Below are 21,892 nucleotides of genomic sequence, written 5' to 3'. Positions count from 1 at the left end.
CTAAGAGCAGGATGCAGTAACTGGAGACTAGAAGAAAGTAAAAAGTTTTAATTAATGAAATGAAGGAATCTATTAAAAAATATTAAAATTAGCAACTTTTACTAGAAAATTTCTTTCAGTTTACTATTGAAGATGATTGCAACGAATCTCCTCGCTTTAAACATGCACAATTTGCAATCGAATAATTAAATAAACAGAATAAATTAAAAATATAGTTTGTACCACTTCTTATATTTTTAGTCACCTAAAGCATCCCTGTAAAAGTTAAATTAGAACATTTTTAAAGTGATGAGACCTAGACGTGCCATTTGAGTGGAAAGTGTTAGAATGTTTGTTTCTATGTTGTTGTTTTTTATTCATTTTTTTTTCTTTACCAGCTGTTACTGTATATTAGTATGAGGCTCATTTTTCATTTTTCGATCCTCGCATTAGACTTCAGAATTTTAACTTGAATTCAGATTTTTTTTATTTCCCCCCCCTTACTTTCCAGTCTATTGAAGCAATTACGTGCTAGAGTAATACCAGCCTTTTAGTGAAATTGGATTACTTTATATTCTACTTTTTTTAAAATAAGATTATGTTTTTATTCCTTTACCGTGCTTAATTTACCACTCTTTAATAATCAGTGGACGAAGTAATGGTAAGAATAATTAAGGCATTTTTCGATTACTTTTAGAGGAAGCAAAATGATAACAATATAAATTTAATTATTTAGCTTTAAAACAGATAGCGGTGTTATTTTTAAATTAAAATTAACCCTTTTGCACTCAGATGTTCCTACGGAGGCAACACTTTAAAATTAAGAAATTTTGTGCCTTAATAATTAGTGACCACATAATTTTGAAATTGTATAACAATAGTATATTGCGTATTTTAAATGCTTAAGTGCTGATGCTAAATCAAACAGCATTTAAAAGTACTCGGAGAGCAGAGGGTTTGTTAAATTAAATTAGAACATTTTATTACATTTTATGAATGCAGTTTCAACGAACCAAATTATAATATAAATGTTTTGATACTGTATAATGTATCAAAAATCTGATAAATATATCAAACTATTTTATTCATTTGACATTTAGTCGAAAATAATATACTTCAGTCACATTCTCATTTTTCGGAGTGATTTTTCTTATTTTAATTGCCAGTAAACTAGAATACATTAAAGAAAATAATTTTATAAAAATGTGGGATAAATATTTCCTCAAATCTAAAGAAAATAATAAAATAAATTATACAATTTCCATATTTTGTAGAATATAAATTATTAGTTTAGAATCGCTCAAAAGTATCCTTATTCTGCTTGCTTTGCCTATTCAAAACATGAGATAAAACATTTTACAATGATTACTACATTCTTACATCTCTTCGGAGAAAAAAAAATCGTTGCATTTATAAAAGCATTGCACGCAAGATTAAATAAACACGTTGTGCTATGTTTTCCAATATTTTTACTCATGTTGCTAAGATACGCAGAAGTAATCGTCTTCCATCTGTGTATTGAAAGATTAAGTTTGGTAATTGCTTCCACAGAAGCATTTTTTTTCCCAGTTAAATACATGCACCGTAGTCCTTCGTAGTTGGGAAATGAAACGTACAAAAAAGATTAATATTTTACTGAAAATTTCAAAGTGGATTACATAAATTAATACAATTCTATACCTACCAACGTTTTACGATTTTACTATTTTTCCTTCTGATAACAGAGAAATGAAGTAGAATTGTTTTCAAATTTGTTCGGGATATAAAAACATCAGCACATCAATTTCAGACCCATGCTTGGTTCACGACTTAATGGTCAGTATAAGTTTACATCAAATTAACTTCGTAAGTAGCAGTTAACATGTTGATTGCCATGGGGGTCACCAGGGACAGGCACTGAGTTTCTTCGTAGCTCCACGGGAGTCACCGGTGACCGGCGAAGCCAAGATTATTAGAAACACGTAATTCGAGTAAATTTTTGATTTTTTTTTAATATTATTACCGTTACTAAAATGGTCTGAAGAAATTAATGCAATGTAGAACACACAAAAATAGTTTTATTTATATACACAGAGATGCCAACTTGCTCCGGACTGCGAATGAATATTTTCAAGTGGTAGTTTATTAATTGTGATTCTTGGTTTAATAAATTCAATTTGGTATATTTTTATCCACCACTATTTCTAAACAATTCGTAGGCATGTATAATTCACCACTTTTTNAATTAATGCAATGTAGAACACACAAAAATAGTTTTATTTATATACACAGAGATGCCAACTTGCTCCGGACAGCGAATGAATATTTTCAAGTGGTAGTTTATTAATTGTGATTCTTGGTTTAATAAATTCAATTTTGTATATTTTAATCCGCCACTATTTCTAAACAATTCGTAGGCATGTATAATTCACCACTTTTTTCAACTATGTCATGCTAAATCTTTTAAAAAACTAGAAAAGTCTGTCTAATATTTGCAAATTTAGTTTGTAGTTATTTACCGTTTGGCCAGACGGGCAAGCTATGTAAAATTAGAGTGGAATTCAACGTGTTAAGCAAAAATTTTGTTATATCTAGGAAAAGTATTCTTGAAAGCGTGATATCACGCTAGAAATAAGGCAATTTAGGTGTTGCAAGTAGTCCCACTTGTTCAGCAAGGAACAGTGTTACTAAACAAAAGGGACCATTCAAGCCTTGGGTTATTGTTGAAAGAGGTTTCGAGCTGAAAATATCGTTTCAGATACAGGGTTTGGTCAAAAATATTGAAACACTTCTATACTAACTCTATATAAACAACTTTTCTTCCAGTATCAAATGTTTTGGAAGATTTTACATGCAAAACTGGTGGCACAATTGAAAAGATCATGCTATAAAATATTAGAAATGGTGTCCTTCTTTCCGCATGCAAAGTTTGGAAGTTAGTATAGAAATGTTTCCCATTTCTGCTCAATTCCTGAATGCTCCAAAGGGTAGAAATATCAATTGAGTTTTTCAAATCGTGATTTCACCCTGGAAGTAAAGCAATCCTATTGCAATTACCAGGTAAATATCTTCAGTTAGTGAATTCCTCGTTTTCTTCGAATGAAAGTATGCACCAGAGATCTGCTATTGACCGTAATGGTGTCTTTTAAGAAGTGCGGCTGGCCCTGGTTTCATTGTAAAAAGGGAAGATATATACCGTATGATTTGGCAAGCTTAATCTCCAACCTCTGCTCTAAAGAGCATGCATGAGATTATTTTATTCCCGTCGTTGTACAACCGACCGAATTTTGAGTTTACGACTACCAAGGTTCAACTCCGTTGCCTTGTAATTTTGAACCCAATCCAGAAGCAAAGGAACTCATGGATTAAGTATTGGGAGAAATTAACTTTTGTGTAGGTTTTCGAAGGGACTAAACCGCATGTGTATTATATGGAGAGGAAAACCATGAAAACCTCCCATGGTTAGCCAAATGGCAAGAGGACTAGCTTATCATATGTCTAACACTGAGGATATTTTATGTCAACACTGTTGTCTGGTCGGTGTGACCCGGGTGCGGAATCCGTATCGACCAGCCATTGCTGGGACTCGAGCCCGGTTCACCTCATTGGAAGGCGAGCGCTCTATTTCCTGAGCCACCACGACTCATGCATGAGACATTGTGGAAAAGATAATAAACTCCTTTCAAGGACTGAATAATGTGCTTTTGTGGTGTAAAGGGGGGAACTGATTGCTGAAGAAATTCCTAAACGACCCTATTTTCGAAATGCAATCATGGAGGGAGATTCTCTATAACTTTAAAATAGAGCCCAGTCACTATTATGCACATTTTTTTAATGCTCTAAGAAAGTTGTAACTACTACGCTTTTTGCAAAATATTGCTAAACAATTGAGAACTGCAGCCTTCGGAATTGTTAGTAATTTTTCCAGCATTATAAAAGCTTTAGCAAGAGAAAAATGGCTTCATTGGTTTATTGGAATTACATACGTACGCAGGTTTGTGTGCTCAATGTAGGCTTATATACCTTTGTCAAATAGAAGGACAGATAGCACGATACAGAGTAGGTTGGCTCGAAGATACATCCAGGATAACAGTGGGATTCGAACCCGCTACCTCCCCGCTTTGCGCAGTGTTTGGCGGGTGATACCGCTCGACCAGAAAGGCCCCCCGAGAGAAATGGGAAAAAGTAGCAATTTATAAAAAAATTTTAATAATTTACTAGTAGTGGTGTGGAAAATAACTTTAAATTAAATTTGCAAAACAAAGAATAATAGATTAATACATTCGGCTTACACTAGAAGAAATTTACTTAGAAAGCGTATAAAGTTGTCAGCCTTGCTCTAACCTCTTTTCTAACCTCTGCTTCTTACTTGCCAATTTTTACGAAACATAATGGATTATAACAGTTGAATGAACATTTTTTATTATTGTTACATTTATTATTTGTGTTGCATTTCCCTATGTTCAAATCATATTTTATTAAAATCTTTTGAGTAGTTTTGAAAGTTATTAACTAAATCTGAAAATTCAATAAATTTTAACTGTAGTGTATAACGCAAGTAGATAAACTCTTCAATTACTATTTTATTTCATACACTCGTAGCAACTTAATTACTGATTGAAACTTGGAATTTTAAATTATTAATTTAAAATTATTGTTAATTATTATTTATAAATAAAAAGTCATATATAAATTCTAATATTAAAACACTTTCATACTTTTTCATACAGATTCTTTTAGTTTTTTCATTAAGCGGACACTTCGCCATTAATTTGAAAGTAAAAACAAAAATAGTTTCAAAAACGAAATTTTTTTTTAATCTGTCGTCTTGAACCTTTATATTAATTAAGTCAGAAAACTTTTAATAAAATATCGAAGTTTTGAGAAAAGAACGGAAACTGAACTAAAAAGTTTTAACTAATACCCATTTTAAATTGCAACAATATATGATAATAAATAATTGAAACTATATAAGTGATGTAATTTATAAGAATAAAAAGCATTACATTGTTTTTCGAATTATCATATTATAGATTATAATGTACATAATATCATGCAAATTGCGTTCGTGAATCTTCCATAGATAATCGACCTTTCTCCAATCTTGTCAGGATTAGCTTCTTAGAAAAATGTGCCCGAATCTCTTCTGAAATTTTGATTGATTTGATTTTCTATTACAAGGAACTTATCCTGACATAAATAATGACATTCCTTATACAAGTGAATCTGCAAACCTTGTCTTAATTCTTTGGGATTTACATTCGTGTTGAAAAAGAATCTTGTTATTTTGTTTGATAATTTCTTGACTTTCCATATGTTATAAAACATAGTAGTTGGTTGCGCGTACATCATTTATGAATGGCGGTTTTTTAAAAGAAAAAAATAAAAACTTGCAGCACAAATATTTTGTTATTAGCGTTTACATTGAAAAAGTAAAACTGTATTGCCTACTATACTCTATTAATAATTTTGCTCTAATTACTTTTAGCAGCAATTTAGCCCATTAACACCCGATTTTTTATGCAATAAAAACATGAATACAATTATAAAAATAGTATTAGTCCATAATACTCCTTATTTTTAAAGCTACCCTTAAAATCATGGCTGAAAGCAAGACGGAAAAAAGCAAAAACTGGTACGAAAGACGTTTCATTCTAGAATTTTTTCCGAGAAAAATAAAATGTCGGTAACTATCAAGATTTATTTTATAATTTTAGCATACATATAAAACTGTTTCGTTTTCAAGATAAAGTAGATATTGTTGAAGAGTTTGAAAAACGAAAAAAGAATAAATAAACTCCTCTCGAAAACTAGCTATAACTGAAATGATTTTGCTACCAGTCTTTTCTTTTTCCGTCTCGCTTTCACCCTTGCTTATAATCACACCATTTCAGTGCTTAACCTTTTAACTGTTAAACTCATATTTCGTAGTAATGCTTACTACCAACTACTACGAAATTTCCGTAGTTTCAGGAAATATGTTTACTAGTAACACAGCGATGCCAACTGCTCAGGACAGGCCGAAATAACTAAAAAAACGGTAAGTAACTACGAAGTAAATTTTGCAAATATTTGACTATGTTTGCTTGATTTTTAAGAGACATAGCTTAACACTAGTACTTCGAAGTGGTGAAATATATAAGCTTACGCATTATTTAAATACAGTGGTGGATAAAAATCTACTAAATTGAATTTATTAAACCAAGAATCACAATTGATAAACTACCACTTTAAGATATATATTTGCTGTCCGGAGCAAGTTGGCATCTCTGACAACAGCAAAGGTAGTGTATTGACATTTTAATAAAATCAAACTCAAAGAATTTTGTCAACCACTACACATAAATAATTATAGATATATCAAATGTCAGAGAGATATATCAAATGTCAGAGAGACAAACGGTTCTTTATTCTTCTTTATTTAAAAACAACTGGGCACCTGGGCCGCGCAGCGGCTCTATCCCGTTCATCATGAAATTACAAAAATGAGTTAAAAACACATTTTGAATATAAGCAGTCGTTGTGGTAGCCTTACAATAATATTACCATGATTAGAGAAAATACAAACTTGAACAGAGATATTTACAGTAATTGCCAAGACAAACGGTTAAATTGGTGGAAAAGATTTTTGCGGAACAATTCCATTTTTCTTGTGATAACGAACTAAAACCAAAATCTGCAACAAAAATAGAATTTCCATGAAACATTAATGAAAATTTACGAATAAATCCATTTGTCAATCTGGCCTTTTATGTTTAAAATAGTCAGATGTTGCGGTAAGAAAACTTCCCAACATTTAAATTTGTTAATATAATGATAGATTAACTATTTATATATATNTAGTTGGAGAGTACTTGATAGCAATCGGTAAATAACGTATTTACTAAATACTAATATATAAAAATCGCATTATTAAAATAACTTCATGACCTCACCTTAAAGAAACAATCGTAATAATGGAAGAGGGATTTGCGGCCTTAGGTGCCCAGTTAAAGCATCTGTCTAATAGTCCAGTAACTATGATAACAATTACTAATTTGATTTTTCTCTACTTTATTTGCCTGAAGTTTTCTGTGTCGGTAACAGTTAAATGGCTCGTAGCAGTCATGAGATCGATCATTATGCCTTATTTTGCCAGAACTTGTAAAAATATGAAAGAAAGTTTGTTTCATTTCCAACATCCAAATAGAGTGCTTAAATTATTCATTTTCTCCTTATCATGTTTCCGTAGTTTATTAGTGCAATAGTTAAAAAAATCGAGAACCCTATTGCAGCTCTTACATACTTGAATCATAAATCCATTTGATTTGATTCTTGAAAGAATTTAAATTAATATATAACATGATCTAATAAATAAGTAGTAGTTGTGAGTAAATGAAATAATTTTCATTATTTTTTTATTAATATTATTTTCTGAATTTTGTTTTGAAAATAAAAACAAAAAACGAGTTTTTTATATTTGGGACAAGTGTGTTTTCATTTCAAAAAAAAAAATTTAAAAAAATACTACTATTACAGTTTTTTTTAAACAATGCACTTTGACCTCTGTAATAGTTAAGCATTGTTCCTTTTTCAGATGAAATCATACGTAGATTTTGAAAGTAAGAGTTGAGACCTATAATTACTAGGAGCTGTCCATGTCTTAAGGGAACAATTAATGAATAAAAAGAGGCTTTACATTTTTGATACACTCTTTTAATCCCATAATTTTCATTTCATCTAATACGAAAGAAAAATTAAAGTAGAAAAGGTCAAATATCTTTTGCGATATACGAAGCACGAGACCTTATCTAAAACTTTGCCTTATAGTTGAAAAGTCACGCAAATGATTGGGATTAAAAAAAGAAAGTATAAAACAAAATAAATTAAACTGAGACACGTTTTCTTCTTTAGTTGGCAGCTCGATCCGGCAAAGTTGAGTTACTCATGAAAACGACTATCATGATAACTGAAAAAGTCTGCTCTTTTAAGAATGTTGATTATTCTCAACCCTCAAGGTCACATAATGACGACACAAATTAGTGAAGGGAAAAAAAAAGAACATTGAAAAACAAAAAAACAAGATACCGGTCGCTAAAGTAAGTCCTTTTGAAGCGAAAAGCCACTTACAAAAAATGATTAATTATTTTATATATCCTACAACAACAGCCCTGCCCATTTTTCGAGATTTGAAACAGCATCGATTTTGAAGACTTCTTGAAGATCTGATTATTAAAGATTATAAGAATTTCGAAACATCTTATCCTTTGGCTTTTGTCTAATTTCTGCTTGGCTCATTCAATCGGAAATATCTTTGTCTTTAGATAAGTCGCATATTGCATAATTACCTGAAATGGATGCTCTTTAAGATATTCTATGCACGATGTTCTAACCAATGAACAAATAAAGAATACCCTATCTGCTAAATAAAACTATTACTTATTTTTCATTTATTGAATACTCTTTGTAATTAGTTAATAAATTAAAAATATTTCATTGCTTTTTGTTACGTATATTGTAGTTTAAACTAGGTAAACTGCTTTATTAGCGACATTATAAGCAGCATTTCAAAAATACTGAATGTCACCAGTTATGCAATAAAAATTGATTTTACTAAATTCTATCTACCAAGACATATTTGAAAACTAAAGCTTCTAACTTAATTTACTCCACTGTCTGCTTGCCTCAAACAAAACAGCGCTCAAATTCCAGATAAATAGGATCAATAAGATCAAAACACTCTAACTTAATTCCTAAAAGTGTTGTCAAATCGTTTAATGTACAAAGACCTCGTTAGATGTTTCTAAATAGTTTTAGGTCACTTTTTGAATTTTCTCGGTTGTAGTCAGAGTTGAAAGCGAGACGGAAAAGAGGAAAGGCTGGTAGTAAAACCTTTCAGTTATAGCTAGTTTTTGGGAGGAGATTACCTATCTTTTTTTAAACTATTCAACAATATCTACTCTATCTTTTGCTTTGTTTTTATTTAACTCAAATTGGGTACCTAGGCCACGCAGTGGCCCCTACCCCATACATCATGAAAATTATACAGTGACAGTGAAAATTATACAGTTATACAGTGAGTATTTTGTTTTTGTGACAATTTGGTAACTCTATCTTGGAAAAGAAGCAGTTTTATATATATGCTAAAATTATAAAAGAAATCTTGATAGTTACAGATATTTTATTTTTGTTCGAAAAAAATGCTGAAATGAAATGTCTTTCGTACCAGTTTTTTCTCTTTTCCGTCTTGCTATATAAGGACTTTCAGGCATGGTTGTAGTCACCTTCCCTTCCACCACATATTATTCAATTTAGATGAAAGAGCAGATATCCATACATGGATAGGTACTCTGAAAAACTTGATTAGTTAGTTAGTTGTAGTCACCTAGAGTAAAAAATCAATTGATTGGTTGAAATTCTATCGGTTTTATGGATAACAGTTTAAAAAAATACGCTCCTATGCTACGACTTGAAATTTTTTCTCTAAATGTAAGTTTAATTCCATGTGACAACGTTACATCAATGAGTTATAAATAAAATTTGCATGTCGACTTAACCCATAATTAACCCTTTCGCAACGACTGTCATGTATACGTGCTGGCATGAAATGGTCTCAATCAGGGTAAACGATAAGACTGATGGCCAAACTATTTCTTGAAAAATTTATTTGTAGGTGAAGTAATAATAGTTTGATATATTTAATTCACCCTTACTAAGCTAAATATAAATATTATACCGTTTAAACCAGCATCTTATTTTAGAACTCCTCCAGTTTCAACAACATATTTTAGAAATTAAAAGACTCTCTTAACTGTAACAAAGTGATTTATCTTCTTTTTATTATTTCGAAGTAGTCGTGAGCCCTATAATTTACTGAACCAAGAATCATTTATAAAAAAACCAGCACTCGAAAATATTTATCCGCTGTCGGGAGCAAGTTGGCATCTGTGTTATTTTATTTTATAACGAGTGTTTATAACAAATCAAATTCTGAGTTTATAACTATCAATGTTCAGCTCTGTAGTCTTATAATTATGAACCAAACTCCTCGCAAAAGTGGATAAACTAGCCTTAAAGGAGGACATTTTGATGGAACTAACCCACGTTTGTGTGACATTGAAAGGAAAACCTCCCATGGTTCCCCCGACGGCAAGGGGATTCCTGTCCATAATACGTTTACCATTGAGGATATTTTTGCTTCAGCACTGTGGTCAATGCAAACTGGGGGAAGAATTGGTATCAAGCTTGGATTCGAACCTGGGTCTTCTCATTCGGAGGCGAGTTCGAACCAACATTGATTGGATACGTGATTAGACTAACATTAATTAAAGTGAAAGCAAAATAAGAGCTATACCCACATTTATGCTACTGCCTGTTCCAAAAAGGTTAATGCAGTTGAAGAAAATTGTTCTGTTCATTTCCTGCAAAACATGTTCTTAATGGATATGTTATGGGGGGTACAGATATAAATGTTTGATATTGTGTACATTTTCCATAATTTAATTTCCTGTTTCCAAAAATGATTTCATAAAATTAGGTTAGAAAAAAGAAATTTTGTTGAACATAAATCTCGATTCGCTTAGGTAATTGAATATGCTCCATCAGTATTGAAGCATGGAAAAGTCCTTCCTCGTACAAGAAAAACCGTTGTGAGATATTCATAGTACATTAAGAGTCGCTATATCTCCTGTACCAAACATTCGAAACAACTGTATGTCCACATGCATTAAAATCAGTTATTGCATAAAATAATCTTGAGTATTGTTCGAAGAAGTCGCGTGTTCTTAGACAATTTGCATTCCGAGCTAGATTTTAAGTTAATAAGAAGAGGGAGAATTTAACAACTAGAAATTAATGGATTCGATCACGTGATTTTACTTTGACTACCGTTCCTTTTGCCTGAGATGGATTTTGTTCATCTGGTCGAACAAAATAGAATCCTTCCGACAATACTTGTCGTAATCCATCTTATTTCGTGAGAAAGAACAAAACACGAAAAATTATTAGAAAGTTATGCTAATTTTATTGGTCTTCAGATTTCAGTCTATTAATTATTAAAGAAACTATGTAACTTATTGCAGTGATACAAATATTAGACTAATGACTAATTATCTTCTCTATAAATCAAAATGATTTATATTTAGAATGAGAATTCTCATTAAAAAAATATTGTGGAAACGCTTTTTAAATACTGAAGCTTTGGAATTCTTTTCTTTTTGAAAACATTAAAAATTCTTAGGAAGTTATGCTATTCTTATTGATCTTCAGATTTCAGACTATTAGTTATTAAAGAAACTCTGTAACTTATTGCAGTGACATAAATATCAGATTGATGACAAATTATTTTCTTAATAAATAAAAATATTGTTAAAAAGCATTTTAAATATAGAAGATTTGGAAAGCTTGTGAAAAAAGGTCAATCATATGCTTTGCAGTAAAAAAATATTCGAGTGAGAGGAATCACTGATATACAAGTTTTAAAAATATATTTTGGTATTCAATGTATTTTCTAACATAATTATAGTTTGCAGATTCAAAATACGTGATCCCACCGCTTTTTAGATAAGCTTCTTGAGCCATTCATATTTCATTAGAGCTACGCACTGCTACATTGAGTGCTCGTAAACGTGGTATAAGCTATGGCATAGTAGTGAGTTTCATGATGTATATACTATATATCTACTTCAATATATGCAAAAAAACCATGAGCACTGAAAATACTTCCTTAATCTAAGGTATACTTCAATGTTTGTACTAAACTCCGTACAATGTTTAGTGCAATGTTTGAACTATACTCGACATTACATCGAAGTTTCACTCAGCGTAAAATTGTAAATGGTAACAAGAGCACCGGAAACAACCTGGAAAAAAGCACCAGAAAAGTAACATCACTTCAGAAATTATATGAGCATATTATATGAGTATAGTCTTAATTATAACATATATTTGTTTTGATGCTGTTGTTGTAGTTTATTTACGTCGCACTAAAGCTGCACAATGGGCTATTGGCGACGGTCTGGGGAGCATCCTTGAGGAGGATCCGAAGACATGCCATTACAATTTTGATCATAGGGGAAGGCATCCCATTTTGACAGTTCGACGACCTGCGAGCGAAATCGACCTTTAGAACAGTTTAGCAAGGGCTGAAACCTTACCCCCTCTGTCACATCGCAAGCTGATCAAAGTGGTCACCCACACGCACACTGACCGCAACCAGTGATGCTTGACTCCGGTAATCTGCTAGTCCACTGGGGGACAGCAATTATATGAATGTACAATTCGATTAGGGCCGTTAAAGGAGTTACTGTAATAATACCGAACATGAGTGTATTAAATGTGTTAAGAGTGAAGCCTCATACTTTTGAAATCTTTGAACAAGCATTTTGCACATCCCCCTTAAGAAAACGTAAAATAAATGATGAGAAAGGTTTGTGTCAAACTTTGATCCTGCTGCATTTCCTCTTTCAAATCTTAGAAGTATGAAAATAGATGATGTAGAAAAGAAGGATGCTTGCATTAAAGAGAGAAAGAAAAACGCATTCTCGAAATGCTGGGAACCCTACTCAAGAGTGAAAAATGAATGCTACGATCCTTTAAGTTATCATAGGAACGCTATCGTTTTATGCCCATCTCCACTCCCTCCATTTTCTCCGCCTCTTACAAAAATTATATTTCTCATATTTCTTCATTCCCTTATTCTTCAACTTTCTCAGATTCTTGGAAAAAATACTAAAAGATTTTATTTTTGTAGGACATAAGAAAAAAAAACTAGTTTTTTAATACATAAAGAAAAACAGTACATGAGTATAATAGGGAGAACGAGTAGGATTTCCTGACCTAAGTATTTTATTATTTCGTACTCTTAGCATTTCGTTTTTAATTAAAGAGGAAACAATGGTTTTAATCATACTAAAAGCGTAGTATTTATGTACACTATTTTAGAGACTAAAATAAATTCTTTAGATTGAGTTTTTTTGACTTGGTTAGAACAAAGATAAAAAACTTGTTTTTTTCTTAATAAATTATGAAAAATCGCTTTCATACTTAAAATAAATTATCTCAATGTAATATATTAATTTTAATACTTCTTCAATAAATTGTAATTCTTCTCCGTGAAAATTGTGCAATGTTCTCATATAATAGTATGTCAATTAATACTAACTTAGCAACGTTAGTATAATAGATCCTAAAAATGCAAACACATAAATTAAAACAAATAAATTAAAACAAATATAGAAAAGTAAAATAATAGTTATGGAGAATTATGGCCGCGCTATGGCACTGAGCTGTCATCGTGAAGTAATGTCTGCATCCTATCCTCCCTTGCGACTGTTTTTAATTTTGTAAATTATTGTTGCACAAACTTGAACAGCTATACACTGTATAATATTGTTTCAAAAATTTAATAACAAGATTTTATTTAAATGGGAGTGGTATTTAAAACGAGAAATTATAATTACCATGAATCATAAATTTACCATCACTTCTTCGCTTTTATTTAATTGACCTATTATTTACTTCTAATTGTTACATATTGGGCCCTTCAATTATAAAATAGTTTCAATTTGGAATATTACTGAACAATTTTAATTAACATCACTCATCGAGAAATATTCCAGAACAATTTTAATTGACTCTATGATTCAAGCTACTAAAATATTTTTCTAAATATTGTGTAGATTGAAAAAATTACACGATAAAACCCTAAATTACAATAATTTTAGTGTGTATTTTAGAGCTTTCAGTTTAATTATCTGCTTTAGACACAATAGGTATCTTTTAAATAATTCTTATCTAAGTACCTTGTGTAATTATGTATCATTTTTAAAGCATACAATAATCTTAATCTATTTAAACCCCAGTTTCTGCAAGATAATTAGAGAGTTCCTGAGGGTTTTTCGAAAACAAAAATTGTGGAGTGACAACTAGTATCAAGCTGTCAATTCAGATCATTAATTGAGGATACCCAATTAAGGGTACGTTTTTGTAGTGAAACTAATAACTTAAATACCTGTTCAAAATGGACAAAACCGTAGTTGTTAGTGTCATCTACCGCGGTTAACCCAAAGACTGATCGCATAGACATTTGAAACAAAATTGTTTTCACCATGAGTTTAGGTTGGTGAAGATTAGTGGTTACAAAATGTAAGAAGAAAAAAATCTGGATTAGATTAACTTTCAGCACACGCTTATATACAATTACTCATATCATAGAGTTTTTTTCATTCTCTATAAGCTTATTTTTGAGAAGCTTAGCAAAACCAATTATAAAATGCATTTTAGTTTGTAACAAAAATTAACTTGACATTTTAATGTTGGTTCCGTCACTACGGAATGTTTGTTGCAAATCTTCGAAAAAACCTGCAGCAAGTGCTCAAAAATATCCGCTGCAAATTCTTGAAAAATTCTGCAACAAATAACTTGCGTTTGCATCAAATTTATATTCCTTCCGTTCAGCTATGACTGTAGTATAAAAAATGTATCTAGATTTTCGATCTAATTATAGATTTTAAAATTACATTGCATACAATTTATTTTCTTTTGATTTTCTGTTGCATAGGATGTTTAACAGATCTCATATATCTTCGTATCACTGATTTTAAATCTGGAATCGGGTTCTCACTGCAAGCTGCAGTTTTTTTTATTCAAGTTTATTTTTTGCGGAAATGTACAACTTTAAAAACGTTACCTATAACTTAAATGTTGTTCTAGGGGAGTAAAAGCACATTTGGATTAAAATTGCCTAGGAACCCAGCCCCAGACATGTCGTTATACGCCACTTGGAGCACTTCCCTATTGTGAACTCCTTCGTGTACTTTTAAACAGGTCATAATAGAAAAGTGCCTCTAGCTGCGTATGACGAGATTTCGGGGCATCGATTACTATGCAATTTCAATCCATGATGCACTCTAACACACCTAAAAGTTTGTCTCAGCATTTACTCGACCCCTTGATATATAAACATTTTTAAACTTGCTTATTTCATTAAAAATAGACTAAAATTTTTATTTAAAAAAAAAATCTGAAGCTTTAGGATCAAAATTAATTTTAGATTTAAAATCCCCACACCCGAATTAGGAAAGATCAATTAATGGTATAAAAGCAGCAAAAAGTTTCCTTTCCAATGTTATAAATGAATCATAGTCACCACAATACTTAACATCCATTAGATAAATGATAATAATGATATAATTTTTCCTCCTTCTGTCTTGATAAAAATTTAAAAAAAAGGTTTCTTTTTATAAAATATGTCCGATTTCGGGACATTTATGTTTCAATTATTGAGAAATCAATTTAAATAACCAATTTTTATCCTTCAATCAATCCTTTCCATAAAGTGTTGTTAAAAACACCTTGAACTGAGTTGGCAATAATGCTCATTAATACCTTTGTACTCCTAGTACTTTAAAATGCTGTTTGAACTACTACAAGCACCAAGGGTGAAAGTGAGACGAAAAAGAAGAAAGGCTGGTAGTAAAACCATTTCAGTTATAGCTAGTTTTGGGGAGGAGTTTACTTATTCTTTTTTAAAACTACTCAACAATATCCACTTCATCTTAGAGTCCTAGTGTTTAGATTTTACTGGGCACCTGGGCCGCGAAGCGCCCCCTATCCCATTCATCTGGAATTTTTGAACAGTTTTGGTTGAGCAATGAGGTAAGCAGGCAATGGAGTTGCTTTTATGCCTTCATCTTAGAAAAGAAGCAGTTTTATATATGCTGAAATTATAAAAGAAATCTTGATAGTTACAGATATTTTATTTTTCTCGAAAAAAATGCTAGAATGAAATGATTTTCGCACCAGTCTTTGTTCTTTTCCGTCTTGCTATATAAGGGCTTTCAGCCATGTCAAGCACTAAATTACTTTAAATACATAATACAGTATTTTTATATGGTTTTTAAAATTTTTAAAATAACATGGTTACTAATTATTAAATTATAAAAATTTAAATTTTAGAGTAGTGATAGTTAGTGGCTCTTCAGAGGCAGAGTGCAAAAGGCTAATGACTCCCCTCTTACGCAAATAATTTCTTTAGGAATAGATGAAGTGTAGGCATCCAACAATTTTCTTAACGCTCCTTACAATTTACTAAAAAAAAAAAAAATATTTTTCATTAACTTTCGCAAAAATTTTACTGGGTGTATTACAGGGTTCTTTCACACCTAGCAAAAATTAAAAAGTGGTAGTAATATTAATATAATTTTTTTTATTTCCTTTTTTCTTAACACGTTCACGCCGGGAAAAGTGAAAATACTGGTACGGGAAAAGAGAAAATACTGGTAGAAGAACTATTTCAATATTAGATAATATTCGGGAGGAGTTAATCTATTCTCAACAATAACAATTCACTGTAAGGAAATTTATCACGGCGAAGAAGCAATTCAATATAAAAATTGCATCCGTTAAAAACAATTGGTAGTTATGGATTTTTATTATTCCCGGAAAAAAACTAAAAAATGAAATTTATTTTTACCAGTTTTTACTCCGGTGCGCTGCCAAGATGAGACAATCTAGCGTGACCCGCCGTGAACGTGTTAAGTAAATATATGTCATACCTGCCAACTTTCACACTTTCCGAGAATGGATTTTCAGAGTGGTTGTAAAACAATAAACGAAAAACAATCTGACTCAAAAATATATTTATATTTTGATCCCGTTGAAATTCGCTTGTTCAAGGATTATTATGGTTTGATATATTCATTATAATTATTTATATGTAGTGGTGGTCAAACTCATTTGTAATTATCATTATAATTCAAAAAGTTAATTAGAATAACCTGTGCATTGCTACCACTTTAAACATGAAAATAAAATCTTCCGGAAAACGCGGAATTGTTGGCAGGTATGATATGTAGATCCGAGTGGAGGCTTTTTTATGTAGGAGGTAATGGTCTTATAAAAAGAGTGGTAGCTTATTATTGTTTAAATTAAGTGCGCATTTCCCCTTGCTATCTACCACCTAAATTTAAAATCAAAATCAAAATTCCATTAATATAAAATTAAAATTTGGTAGCTTCGCATTATTAAATAGATCATAGAACGTAGGCATGTTTTGCTCGGCAAAACCAAAAATAAGAATGTAGTAATTATGCTATCAACTTTTATGCGCTTGGGAAAAAAAAAGGAAGTCCATCTTGAAACGGCTATAATGGATGAAAGCGTTACCAGCAATAATTTAAGCATTGATTTGCTAAAGTAATTTATATTTTGCTTTCTAAATTTAAAATTCTAAACAAAACTTTACTCAACTGTATTTTTCAAAAGTTTAGTTTACTAACGTATCTACAACTAAGTCGCGAAGTAAAATTTGAAAATTCTTATTCCAAAGTGAGGTAGAGAATTGTAAGAGAATATTAATAGAAGATAACAACTTGCATAACTTTAGTTTTCCCCTCTTGTGGTTTCCTTTTCCCGACAACTCTTCCCTTTATGCAAATTTACAGTATTCAGAAAAGTTGGCCTTTTGCCAAAAGTACTTCCCATGAACTGCTGCAAGGGAACGTGCTTGTTTCGCTACATGAATTATATATGAGTATCTGAAGGAACTGTCGCCCATAGCACTTAATTGGGCAACCTTCTCTATCTTATTTTCACTCACTTTTAGCATTCCTACAAACTTAATTTCAATAAAATTCCATTAAATACCATATACTTTCCTAAAAATTTTGCTGAATTTAAAGTGGTTTCAAATAGCCATAATCTAATTTTCTGTTTTTCCAAAATTCCGTATCCTGTATATAGATTTCGATATTTGTGACTCAATTTATTTAAAAATATTGAATAAAAATAAATAATTTTAAATAAATAAATAAATGAAAATAAATAAAGTTAAATAAACAAATTTAAATAAATAAATTTAAATAAATAAATAAATAAAAAATAGATATTTTCTCCTGTGATACCAACTGCTCCAGATTTGACAAAACATTTAAAATGGTAGAGAACTACAAACTAAAGTTTGCAGATTTTTTATTAATTTTGCAAACTTTTTAAAAAGCTGAGCACGACTTATCTGTCATAAAGGGGCCTCTGAATTATTTAGAAGTGTATAAAAATCCTAAACAAATAGAATTTACTAAACCAAGAATTATACATTAAAAACGACTCAAAATTTTTTATCCGCTGTCCGGAGCATCTTTGATTTTCTCCAGTATCAGTTTAATAGTTTTTTCTTGTTTTGTCTTATTTTTCTAGTCTCGTTTAAGTATACTAAGCATAAAATTCTTTATGGAAAAAACTGAATTCTTGATAAAAAGAATATATTGAAAAAAAAATACTCAATTTTAATTAACCAAAGAATTTGATTTCGAATAAAGAGACAGCGTTTTTTAAAATTATGTCACGTTCAAATAAAATAAAATGCTTTGAATATAAAATTGTATGCTATATTATGAATGATAATAAATCATGTAATAATCTTGTTTGCTTCGCTACTTGAATTAAAAGCATCTAATGGTCAGTCCAAATTGCTATAGTGGTAATTAATTAATCATCAGAATTGTGGAAATTCATCGTGTACAGCAGCCACTTAAATGCTAAAATTTTTCACCTGAGTTGATTACTATCTCACCATCACAAGATTTATCCGGGTGCTTAACCCTTTCCCTTGCCAATTTTTTGGGGGGGAGGGGGGGATGCAAAAAATCAGCATATATTTTTATTTCAATAATATACACAAGGAACTAAAACAAAACGTATACACAAGTTTAAAGTTTAAAATTTATTATCATTTTTGTTTTGTGTAAAAAAACAAAACATTTAATTTACAATCAGTTCACTATCCCGAGTTATCTCGGGCAAATGAAAAAACTTAAATAATACTAGTCCTTGTATGATAGTTTTTAAAACAAGGGACAGCACAGAAGTGATTGTTTCCAAACGCCATTGAAGTGATACTTCATTTTTTTTTAACTCACATTTTTTCTATGTAAATTCAGCAACTTGTGGTGATCAGGAATGTTTCGTGTTAACTTTTTAAAAGCATGAAATACATTTCATGACAAAGAATTATATGCCACTATAATAATTTTGAGGTCCCACTGGACGCCCTGTTAAGCATCTCAAGGATGCTCTTGTTTGCCCTCTTCTCAGCAAAAGTAAGCAGATTATAAACCTCTTCCATGCCTAAGTAAGAACACTCACCTTTATTTTTTATTTTATTTTAATTAACTTTTATTGTAGTGATTTAATATTAAAAATTTTAGGATTAAATTCAAATAAAAGGTGTCTATCGTTGTTGAGAATCTCAAATAAAAAATCCCTAATAGACCAGAGTTCTAAAGGAAACTGGCTGTGAGATTTCTACACGAATATTTGAAAACTAACAGCTTTATCGTTCCAAATTAATATTATTAGAAACATTGTGATACTAGTTATTTTAGAATGATACAAGTACTTTATTTATTTATGATATATCGTTTATTGTAAGATAATAATTTTTGTTTCAGTGGAAACGATTGTATTTTAATGGATATTTCAATGAAAATGTATGCAAAAAGAAAAATCCGGTGAGGATGCACTCTAGGTATGTAACAAGTTTTAAAATATGTGTTATATTTTTTAAAATTTCACATCAACAAAACTTTTTTTCTTAACCTTGAGTTTTGCAGCGCATAGAATTCTGCATATATTATTATATTTACTGTATTTGCTTAATGTCAATGCATAAATTTTATACATCGAAAAGTAAAACTACTTTTATACAGCTCGTCAAAAACTAATAAATCAGGACAATTTTTTCAAAATTAAAAGTGGTAATTAGAATTAGAAGTTAATTATTCTGATTTACTTGCATTACAGGGTTGCTCTGATTTCAAAATTTTTTATTAAAAAGGTAGTAAAATTCAGAAAATTGTTTTGTTTTAAATTATTTATATCTACCAATTTTTTTTCCGTTTAAGAAGTTAGTGGGCTTAAAAAAGCTTAGTTGCCACTTTTTACGCTTACTGATTCTGTGAATTGGTAATAAGATAACGATTGAGTTGACAGTTGTAATCAGAAATTATTTATTTTTCGAATGCTCAATATTTTGAAGGAATATTGCTTAGAAAGTCACGTATTATTTATAATTATTTACGTGTAGTAGTTGTCAAAATCATTATACTTTCCTTTTGCCAAATCAAAATAAAAAAAATCTAAAACTATACATTTTGCTACTTTAAAAATACGACGAATATCTCCCGACGAAATTGGGAGATTCGACCTGCTATGAAAAAAGTGCAAGAATTTTTGTTTAATGCTGAATTGGAAATAAAGAAGATAAATGTAAGTTTTAAAATGGTATCTTATCCTTTTTCCGGAACAACAAATTTCGATTAAAAATTATAATCAGACAGGACATTAACAATAAGTGAAGCAACATACTTTTTTCTAAAGAGTAGTGGTTGCTAGAGCAATTAGTTCTTCATTTCTAGTGGCTTACAAAATTGATTGAATTAGTGTTGCCAGGCTGGTTTCGCTGCACCGTAAAGGGTTAAGGGAAATTCCGACAAGCATGAACGCAAATTTACTATCCCTATTATATATTTGCTGAACCCTGTATAAAGTACAAATTGATTTTGTTACAAAAAGGAATATTAATTTATATTGCATGGGTGGTATTTTGCAAACTCCCTATTTATTAAGCATATTATAATTTGTCAAAGACTGTAATCTCAGCTCTTTAAACCCGTTTCTTATTATGATTTTCTTTATTTTGCATTGTGTTCGACAGATAATTTCCTCTTAAATTCAACGTTCTAAAGGATGAAGAGTTGCGATTTTGTTCTCAGTACATTTACCACGTTTTATTTTTTATTCGCTTTGAATTACATAGTATTAACGTTGCAGGTAGATAGTATTCTCATTTTTACCTGTCGTCTTCCATATAATTCACGTTTTATTGTAATCATCTTTCCACAACAATGCGATTCCTAAATGACATGCCCGGCCGTGGTTAACAATTACACAGATTTAGAAATAACGGGCGTGAGGGACCACCTTCATCTAACACGTTACACCCTTGAACCGATGACCTGCATGAAAATCCCTACTGAGGATTTACACTTTTCCCCACGGAAGGGAAAAAGCTCCAAATTTTCACCTCTTCCTATTGGTTCAACTACTGGAAGATCACGTGGTTGCTGGAAGGGCGTTCCTCGCTTCCCTCCGCTCACCCCTCCTAGTCCTTTAATGACTGGGTGCCTTGAAGGACGAAATAAGATGGATGAATAACCAAGAAGATGAATTACATTTGTTCTGGGGTAGTTGTTGGGTTCATTTTGGCCTACACTTGCACTGGAATGCCTTTGTAACAATGATTGATTATTCTTTCTACCGTAGAACTCTTACTGATATAATTCCAGAAAAGGCCGTCTTCAAATTTTCTTTTTAGAACTTTTTACCTTACCGATTTTTTGTTCATTTCGTTATGCGCTCTTTTTATTATTTTGTTTTTGTATTTTGAGTTAGCGCCACATCATTATTAGTCTCAAACCAGATTGTCAATTCAAAAAGTGGAAAGTTAATTACTGTCTCGAAGACAAAATCTAAGATGAAAATCTTGGAGATAATTATAAACTTGCTTGGTGCATTACTTACATAACAGTTCCTTTTTTTGCTATTTATTTTTTCAATCAGTAAACGTTTATATCTTTTTGCTAAATTTGTACGCTGTTGTTCAAAAATAAATAATTTTATAACATCAATAACATTAATTAACAAATTTTTAAAAAATTGCGGATATCTTAGCATCCAATAAATTTTCTAAGACATTTTCTTTTTTAAAGATTTTGATAAAATTAACAATAAAATTTAGTTATTTAATGAGTGATAAAATTCGGTAAATGTGATGATAATTTTATCATGACACCTCAGAGCATAGCATGGAAACCATTTATTCGGTTAAATTTACTTTTCAGTTTTGTATTTTTAACTAAATGTTGAAATTCAGAATTTCCGGTAAATCGTTGCCATG

General features: G+C 30.8%; 1 long non-coding RNA gene across 4 annotated transcripts in view; it reads left to right on the top strand.

Moving 5' to 3' along the window:
• LOC107447505 (uncharacterized) overlaps window positions 1-21,892 on the top strand; it is a 278,517-nt gene that overhangs the window by 71,635 nt on the left and 184,990 nt on the right. For all 4 annotated transcript variants that reach the window (XR_011638361.1, XR_001584538.3, XR_001584537.3 and 1 more), the window contains exon 2: window positions 19,386-19,462. This is a non-coding gene — a long non-coding RNA (uncharacterized lncRNA). The remainder of the gene's footprint in view (window positions 1-19,385; window positions 19,463-21,892) is intronic.

The sequence above is a fragment of the Parasteatoda tepidariorum genome, chromosome X2 (genome assembly GCF_043381705.1).
Source record: "Parasteatoda tepidariorum isolate YZ-2023 chromosome X2, CAS_Ptep_4.0, whole genome shotgun sequence".
Lineage (NCBI taxonomy): Eukaryota > Metazoa > Arthropoda > Arachnida > Araneae > Theridiidae > Parasteatoda > Parasteatoda tepidariorum.
The sequence above is the reverse complement of the archived record's forward strand: the minus strand, read 5'-3'. Positions and strand labels throughout refer to the sequence as shown.